Source organism: Bison bison, unplaced genomic scaffold (genome assembly GCF_000754665.1).
Source record: "Bison bison bison isolate TAMUID 2011002044 unplaced genomic scaffold, Bison_UMD1.0 scf7180017864085, whole genome shotgun sequence".
In the NCBI taxonomy this organism is placed as follows: domain Eukaryota; kingdom Metazoa; phylum Chordata; class Mammalia; order Artiodactyla; family Bovidae; genus Bison; species Bison bison.
The window spans coordinates 393379-402558 of NW_011494657.1; positions in this window are offsets into that span (position 1 = coordinate 393379).

The following is a 9180-nucleotide window of genomic DNA, read 5'->3' on the forward strand; positions in this document are numbered from 1 at the left end:
AAGAGAGCAGGACTACACAAGAGATTCCTTGTCCATTCGAAGACCTGGGGGTGATTGAAGGCGCCCTTGCTCCTTTACTTTTACAAATAGGATCTAGGAGAGGGCGCCATACTCTTGGAGACGTGGCCATTCTCAGGCTCCTGAGCAAGGTTCTGCCATAACCTCGGGGAGACAGGGAAGGGAAGAAGGGAGGGAGAGGTACGGGAGGGGGTGTGTCTCCATTTTCTCCCTGTTTCTTTCCATCTTTGTCTTTCTGATGGCCCCTCTTTTCCTCGTTGGTCCCTGTTGGCATACATACACACATGTACACACATGGCTCTCAGCTAGCATTCACCTCTCTTTCATCTGTTTTTCTCAGGAGTTATTATCAAGCAAGTAGGTTTTCCCCTAGTAGGCTACTAAGTCCTTCTGGGCTTCCAGTATGAGGCCACCTCCACAGCAGTTTTGATAGAGAAGGGGAAGGAGCAGTTCTGACAGCCTGGGTCAGCGGAGAGACTCTTATGTGAGCATGTGTGTAGGTGTTTGTCTGTATGTATGTGTTTGAGTGTGTCAGCATATGTGAGCACATGTATGTGTATGTTAGTCATTTTCAGTCATGTCCAACTCTTTGTGGCTCTGTGGACTGTAGCCCTCTAGGTTCCTCTGTCCATGGGATTCTCCAGGCAAGAATACTGGAGTGGGTTGCCAATCCCTTCTCCAGGGGATCTTCCGGGCCCAGGGATCAAACCTGGGTCTCCTTCATTGCAGGCAGGCAGATTCTTTACCGCCAGAGCTACCATGGAAGCCCTTGTGCACATGCATATGTGTGTACATATGTGCATATGAATACATGCTTGTGTGGGGAGCACTCCCACCTACTTGTTTAGGGGTGAGTGGAGCATTAAGACCAGAGATAGCAAAGGAAGAGGATTCTGTGTAATGACTGAATGCCCCTGAAGTTCTCTGCTTACCAGATACTCACTCTGTAAGGGCTCCACCTTTCCTTAGCCAGAGGACAGATGGTTTGAGCTGGCTCATCCGTTATCCACTGGCGACAGTGGCATTTCACATTCCCAGGGTTTGTTCTGAGTCCAGACCTGGCTCCCCTGACTGGAGGCTTCGGTGGGAGCGGTGAGCTGTAGGAGAGAGCTGACTCAGGAGCTGGGAAACTGAAATAGTCCAAAGTGAGCCTAGGCTCAGTCATCCGCCTCTATAAACTGTGGTCTGGATGAACTGGAACAGCCCCTTACTTAACCTCTCAGTGCCTCATTTCTTAATCTTTCAAAATGCTGAGGTGAGAATTAAAGGAAGACACTGGATGAGAAGTGATTCTATTCATGGCCCGTACCTCTCCTTTTGGTTGTCATTGAATGATGCTGCTTCACTTCCCCTTTAAATTCATCTTGTCAATTGCCACTATTCCCTTCCCTATCCCAGTCTGGACCACAGACTCAGAAACTGTCCCAGTCAGGGGAAACTTTACTGATCATGAAAATAAGGCCTAGATTTTATTGGGATTTTTCCAGATACAAGAAGGGCTCTATCTTGGGTCACACAGTTCACTGGGGCAGAGCCAGGACTAAAACTCACATCTCTCATCAGCCAGTTGACAGATGATTCTGTATCCCTCTGCAAGTTTCACTGTCCCCATCTGTAGAACAGCTGGAGGTGAGGATTCAATCCAATGCTAGAATCAAGTTCCTGGCTTGATTCACTCCTGGCTAAGTGCTAGGGATACAGGACTATTCAGCAAACATTGGGTCTTAAGAAAATCCCTGGGTGTTTTTGAGGCTTTAATATTATCATCCACATATTCATAGAAATCTGTAGTCTGTCTAGTAAGGTGACTTTTCCTCTCATGGTTGGTACAAAAGCTACAGTGAACTACAGGACTAGACTTATCTCCCAGTCAACTGTGGCCAATTTTCATTTGTCATAGGATCTGACATGATACTCTATTGCATGATGCAAGTGGTTAAAGTTTATTAATGTATTTCATCCATCCATTCATTCATTCAACAAACATCCTTTATGCCTATAGTGTCCCAGGCATTGTGCAAGCTATGGGAACACCAAGGTGCATAAAATATATCCCTGCTCTCAAGGAGTTTGAGTGCAATGGGGATCTCAGATGTGCATGAAAATGCAGTGAAATGGAGGCTCAGAGGAGGGAGGGGCTACCTGTCTCTGAGAGTCCAGGGAGACTTCCAAAAGTGAAGTTTGAGCTGAACTGTGAAGGATAAATAGGGGTCACTGGTGAACGAGGTGGAAAAGGTCTTCTACCCAGAGAACACTGTGAGCAAAGGTCTAGGGAGGTTGACATTTCTGGCATATGTGGAAACAGGAGAGTTGGATGTGAGCTGGTGGCAGAGACCAGTGTCAGGGGAAGATGAAACTACAAAAATAGCCAAAGACCGACACATTCATCCCTGAACTCTTTTTACTTAGCAAATACAAAGCATCTGCTATGTGCCAGGCACTGTTATAAACGCTTTACAAATATTAAGTAATTTAATCCTCATAATGATCTGATCATCCTCATTTTGCAGGGGAAACAGAGGCATGGAAATGTGACTGGCCCAAAGTCACTCAGCTGGTAAAGGGACAGAGCTGAGATTTTATATATATATTTGGCTATGCCAGATCTTAGTTGCGGCACTCAGGATTTTTTTTTTTTCCTTTCTAGTTGCAGCATGCGAACTCTTAGTTTGGCATGTGGGATCTAGTTCCCCGACCAGGGATCGAACCCCAGTCTCCTGCATTGGGGGCTCAGGGTCTTAGCTACTGGACCAGAGTTGAGATTTGAACTGTGGTATGTGAAGAGTATTGATCCTGGGAAAATGTTGTCATGCTTCTATTCATTTCTTAGATGTTTGATGTTCTCCAGGTATCTGATAGGCACTGAGAATAAAATGACTCACATAACTTGATGTGACTCTCACTGAGTTTAATGTCTGTTTTGGATGATGGATGATTAAATGATTAGCTCAATAAAGTCATCTAACGGTTCTCACATTGGCTAAACCTGAGCAGCTGCTAATAACAAAGGTGGTAGGGTCACGACCCCTAGGCCCCACACCTTGAATATGATTTGGCATCTTGTGAGGGTCTGTTCATTGCTTGGTGAGCTCTCACCCAGTCCTCTGCCAGACAAACCAAGTGTCCTGGCTTCCCAGGGAACCCCCAGTACAGGTGGCAAGTGCCCAGAAAGAAATAGTCCAGTGAAGGCTGCAACAGGATGCAGCCAGCATTACAGTGGGGCACAAACAACAGTGTAGTCAGGAAGGCAATATTTAAATTAAGAATGAGAAAATGAAAAATTTCCCAGTTGACAAGTGGAAGGGGAGTCGGGGTGGAAGGCATTCTTAGTAGACAGGACAAGCCCCAGCCTGTGTGTCTTACAAAGAAGTTTGGCCCTTCGCATGGCGTCAGTTGGGAACTACTGCATGGTTTATATATATAATTTTTATTTATTTATGTATTTTTGGCTGCTCCGGGTCTTTATTGTTGTGCATGGGCTTTCTCTAGTTGTAGTACACAGGCTTCTCTAGTTGCGGAGTGCAGGCTCTAGGGCGTGTGGGCTTCAGTAGTTGCCACACATGGGCTCAGTAGTTGTGGTGCACAGGCTCAGTTGCCTGGAGGCATGTGGAATCTTTAGTTCCCAAACCAGGGATTGAACCTGGGTTTCTTGCATTGGCTGCAGATTCTTAACCACTGGACCCTGCGTAGTTCTGAACAGCAAAGTTATATGATCCAACTTGCACTGTAGAAAGATATCTTCTAGCAGCTATTTGGTAGGTTGATTAGAGAGGGACTATCCTAAAAGACTAGGAAACAGGCAAGAACCAAAGTAATAGCTGTTGGCATACTGTAGAAGGGATAGATTTAAGCAATACTGGAGAAGTAGCATTGATTAGCGGAGAAGGCAATGGCACCCCACTCCAGTACTCTTGCCTGGAAAATCCCATGGAAGGAGGAACCCAGTAGGCTGCAGTCCATGGGATCTCTAGGAGTCAGACATGACTGAGTGACTTCACTTTCACTTTTCACTTTCATGCATTGGAGAAGGAAATGGCAATCCACTCCAGTGTTCTTGCCTGGAGAATCCCAGGGACGGGGGAGCCTGGTGGGCTGCCGTCTATGGGGTTGCACACAGTGGGACATGACTGAAGTGACTTAGCAGCAGCAGCAGCATTGATAAGCTGTATCTACAGATGACATTGACTGCCAGCCTTACCTCAATCGCAATCTCCCTTCTTTCTTTATGAGGAATATTTTAGCTGGGTATATGGCTACAGACTTCATTTCTTAGCCTTCCTTGCATCTGGCCAACTTCTGAGTAGAAGTTTGTGGTGTCCTTAAACAGAAAAGAACCTGTGCTTCCATGCCACCTCCCCCCGCTTCCTGAGAGACAAGATTCAGATACAGTAGTGGGAAATGCCTGGGCCGCACTGGACACAGAAGTGGAAGCCACAGGTTGAGGAGGGCCAAGATGTCCCAGAATCCTGAAGGATCTAGTTTGGGGTTGTTGCTTAAGGCACTGAGTTTTGAGGACTCTTCATTCTAGCAGCTTGGACTGTAGTCTAACTAATTGACTATCCTTTGGATATGGGGCATGAGGAAGCGAGAAGCTCCTGGGTGGACGGTGGTGCTGTTAACTGGGCCAAGAGACTCAGAGGAGGGGCAGAGCTGGGCAGGATGGGGTGGGGTGGAAGAAGATTACTTTAGTTTTGAATATGTTGAGTATGAGACATCTATAAACAAGTGGAGTGTAATCATGGTTTTAACAACCAACTCTGCAGGGAAGGGGAACCTCGATCTCAAGCATTTGCTGACTTCCATGGTGTAAATATTGCCACCATGATGATGATGTTACTACTATCAACATGACCTCATTGAATAAGGAGTTGGGAAGAGAGGGATACAGTAGGCTCCTGTGAGCTGGTCCAAGCTGGCACTAGCTGACTCCAACAGTGCACCACTGTCCAAAAACATCCAGGTGGAGATGTTCAATCTGCAGTTGGACAGACAACAAATCTGAAAGAGAAGATAGAGATTTGAGAGTGATGAGCAATCAGTGGGTAATCAAAGTCCCAGTAGTGATTGGAGTGAATAACTTGGAGTGAGAAGAGGCTAAAGTCAGGATCCCAGAAAATCAGTGTTTATAGAAGATCCTGAAAGGCAGCAAAGGCTGAGGAGAAGCCTGAGAAAGAACAGTCTGAGGGAGGACGAAGTGTCCCACATCGGGGCCAGATTTTCCACATGTGCTCCAAAGCTTCTGCCTTCTCATAGAAACTGGCCATCCACTGGTCATCCCCTACCTGTCTGTATCTTCACCTCTGTCTCCTCATTGTCCTTCACATTATTATCTAAACAAGCTCTAGAAGTTCCCATCAAAACACAAATATCTTGATTCCACATTCTCCCACTGCTGCTGCACCTTCCTACACCCTCTCCCAGCCAAGACTCCCAAAGTTTCAGCCACCTTGGTCATCTCTACTACCTCATTTCTCACTTGCCCTCAGGCCGCTGCAAGCAGAGTATCCAGTGCAAAAGCTCCACACAGAGCCAGGATCAGCCTCCACAGTGGTCAATCCTATGCCCGCTTCCCAGTTCAGCCTTATCTCACCTCTCTGCAACATTCAACAACATGTACCATTCCTTTTTGGAACACTCTTTTGTGTTCCAGAATTCCACCTTCTCCTGATTTTCTTCTTAGCTGGCTTCTCCTTTGGCAGCTTGTTCTCCTCTGCCTGACCTTTAAATGTTGGAGTTCCTCAGGGCTTGGTCTGAGGCCATCTTGTCTTTTCCCTGAACCTCTTTATGACTTCATCTGCTCTAAAATGCCACTCATTCTCAAGGCTCTATTCCAACCCAGATTCCTGCTGAGCCCCAGACCTACTTAGACTGCCACTGCTGAGCATTCTGCCTTGCACCTCTCCTAGGCACCTCAAGCCTAACACGCCCCAACTTAAAACTCTTGATCTTGGGACTTCTCTGCTGATCCAGTGGTTAAGAATATGCCTTCCAAAGCAGGGGACGCAGGTTCGATCTCTGGTCGGGTGACTAAGATCCCACATGCCACGAGGCAACTAAGCCCATGTGCTATAACTAGAGAGAAGCCTGCATGCCCCAACCAAGACACGATGCAGCCAAATAAAATAAACAAATAAATGTTAAAAACAAAACAAAAACTCTTGATCTTCCTCCCCAAATATATCCCCTCCCAACTGCTCTGCTCTCAGTAAATGGCACTTCCAAGCTGCCAGTACTGACAGCTATGCACGTGGTTGTCTGCCATCGTCTCTTCTTATACACTAAGCTCCCTGCAGGCAGAGGAAGGCACACAAACTCAAGGGTGTATCACCAGGGCCTAACACATCACTGGGACTCATAAATATTTGCTGACTGAGTTAAAGTAAGGAAGCATATTAGCACAGAAACCAGAGTGAGAGGAAGCAGTGTCAGATGCCTTATAGAGATAAACAAAATTGGGTTCTAGTCTGAGTCTGCTAGTTTTCTAAATGACTCTAGGGAAGTCTCTGCCCACATGTAGATTAAGAGGAAATAGAAGTAAATTATAAGGTCCCTTCCAAATTGTAATTGACATCTATTATCTACTGCTAATATATCACTGAACTGGTGAGTGCACATAAACAGAATTTGTGCATAACTAAGAATGACTTCAAAAATTTTTTCTTTAAAAATTGGTGCTTTGATGGGAATTCTCTGGTGGTCCAGTGGATTAGGACTCCATGCTTTCACTGCTGGGGCCCAGGTTTAATCTCTGGTTGAGGTACTAATGTGCTTCCCCCATGGTTCAGACGGTAAAGAATCCGTCTGCAATGCAGGAGACCGAGTTCCATCCCTGGGTTGGGAAGATCCCCTGGAGAAGGGACTGGCTACCCACTCTAGTACTTTTGCTTGGATAATCCCCTGGACAGAGGAGTGCTTTGAAAACTATCTGTAATGCCTTTACCAGAGGCTACATGAAAAGTGTTTGATAATTTTAAATTGCATGAGGACTCAATGAAAGCTCTTCATTGACTTACCAGAACATTTTCCCAATCCGTCGGGATCTCATAACTAACCAAGGTGACTTGCAGAGGAGGTAGCTATCAATAGTCTCATTTTGTAAATTTGGAAGCTGAGGCACTTACATTCTCAGCCTTTTGCAGGGATGGTCCAGAGCAGGGTTCATCAAGAGGCTAGCACCGCACACAATAAAGTCGATAAAGCTGCCCTGGTTCATGTCTCAACTCTGCAGCCCTAGGAATCTGTTTCCACTATTTTAAATGGGAACAGTGCCAGTACTTCATAATATTTTCGTGAAGATTAAATAAGCATGGAAATCAATAAATACGAGTTGATATTACAGTGTCATGCAGCCCACTGGACAACGCGGGGACATTGCCTGGGCAGGAGTTTTTTCACAGCACACCTGAACTCCCAGGAACTGGCTTGGCCCCTACTCCTTCCCGGTCGGTTACCTTCGGAATGGCAGCCCTTTCCTCTACCACCTCAGAGACCCGCTGCCCAGCGCGGGTCTGAATCTCTCTAACCCCGCCCCTGCACAGGGGCGTGGCCTCACTGACAGAGGCGGAGCCAAGGCGGAGAACTGGGGCGTCGAGCTCCCCTTCCCAGTCTGGAGCCGCCCAATCCGGGAGGGCGGGTCACGTGACCAACCAGCGGCTTCACCCTCCCCTCTGCCGGTACCACCTCTGCCAGCCCCAGGGGGGATGTCTTGCGTCTTTTCGGGAAGCAAAGCAATTTATTTCGGTCCGTTTTGCTTGGAAATAGCTGGGAGAACTATCTGTGATGTGACAGGGTCAATCTTTGCACCTTAAGTGATATTTTCCCTTCCTGCCTCCCCCCACCGAGCAGTTGGTCTCGCCCAGCCGGGCCCTGGGCGCGGCGGCGACGGCCGCGTCACTGGCGGGCGGGATCCCTCCGCTCTGGGGAGAGCAGCGCTGGACGGTTGAGTTGGGGTGACTGAGGAAATCCATCCGCGTCGCCGCTGCCGCCTCCGCCGCGGAGGAAGACAGGACCTGCCGCGCTCCTCTAGCGACCCTTCGCAGACTCCCACCGCCACAGGTACCTCCGCTGATAAAAGGAGTCCTCATCCCCCCCGCAAGCCCCAAATTCCCATCGGGGAACCTCTCTTCCGTCTGTCTCCCCGGTCTGGCCTCTCGGGAGCGGACATAACTCTCCAGACCTCCCCTCCCTTCTTTTGGCCTCGTCGCTTCCAAACCCGGAAGGGGAAGAGGGGGACCCTCGCCCCCAATTAACGCACGCGCTCCCTGCACCATCGGGGGGAGGTGTTTCGCTTGGCCCCAGGCCCCATCCTAGCCCCACCTGCCTCTTGCTCCCTGAGAAGTTGGGGGTCTAAATTCGGGGCTTCCTCTAGGCCCCGTCCCGCCCCTTACCCCACCACTACCACCCTCCTGCCGGCCCCTGAGTAGCACCCGTCGTGTCCTCGCATTTCGCACCCCAGCCCGCGTTCGCCTTGCAAAACTCCAGAATCCTCAGAGAGGCAGGCAAGGCCGCGAGGCTGTCCCTCCCTTCGTCTCTCCTCGATTTGGGTTCTGCCCCGTCTTTTCTGGCCTCATTACCCGGGACCAGAGGCCTCGGCACCCCATTTCCTTTAGTAGCCCTGACCCCACGCTTGGCTCCCAGGCGCCCCCCTATACACACACACTTAGCTATCTTTTGGGCAAAATGGAGGTCGTGGGGGCCGGAGGGCCAGGCCCACTGCGCTTCGCAGCGCGGCACCGGCCCGCGCCTTCCAGCTGCCAGATCCGGGGACCCTCCCTTGTCCCCTCCCCTTCGCCCCGCCAGACCTGCGGAGGCGGTGGCACCCACATTTCTCCTTGGGACCCCGGCTGCTGAATGCCCAGAGTCCGGGGCCGCTGAGGGGGGCTCTGGAAGGTGATGGGGATTGAGGGCTGGGAGCGTCGCCCCCGCCCCCAGCGGCTTCCTCCTGGCCTGCTGCTTCCTTCTGCCCCGGGCGTCTGGCGTTGCCGCCCGGCCTGGGCTGCCGGCAGCTGGAAGGAAGGGGCTTTGTCCGGAGCTGGGGAAGTAGGGTGGGGAGCTCTGCCCCCCTCCTTTCTTTGGAGGGGCGTCCTCTGGCGCTGGCGTAGAAATCTGAACAGACCAAGGGGAAATGTCAGTGGGGAAGAGGAACGCCCAGGGCCTGGGGGA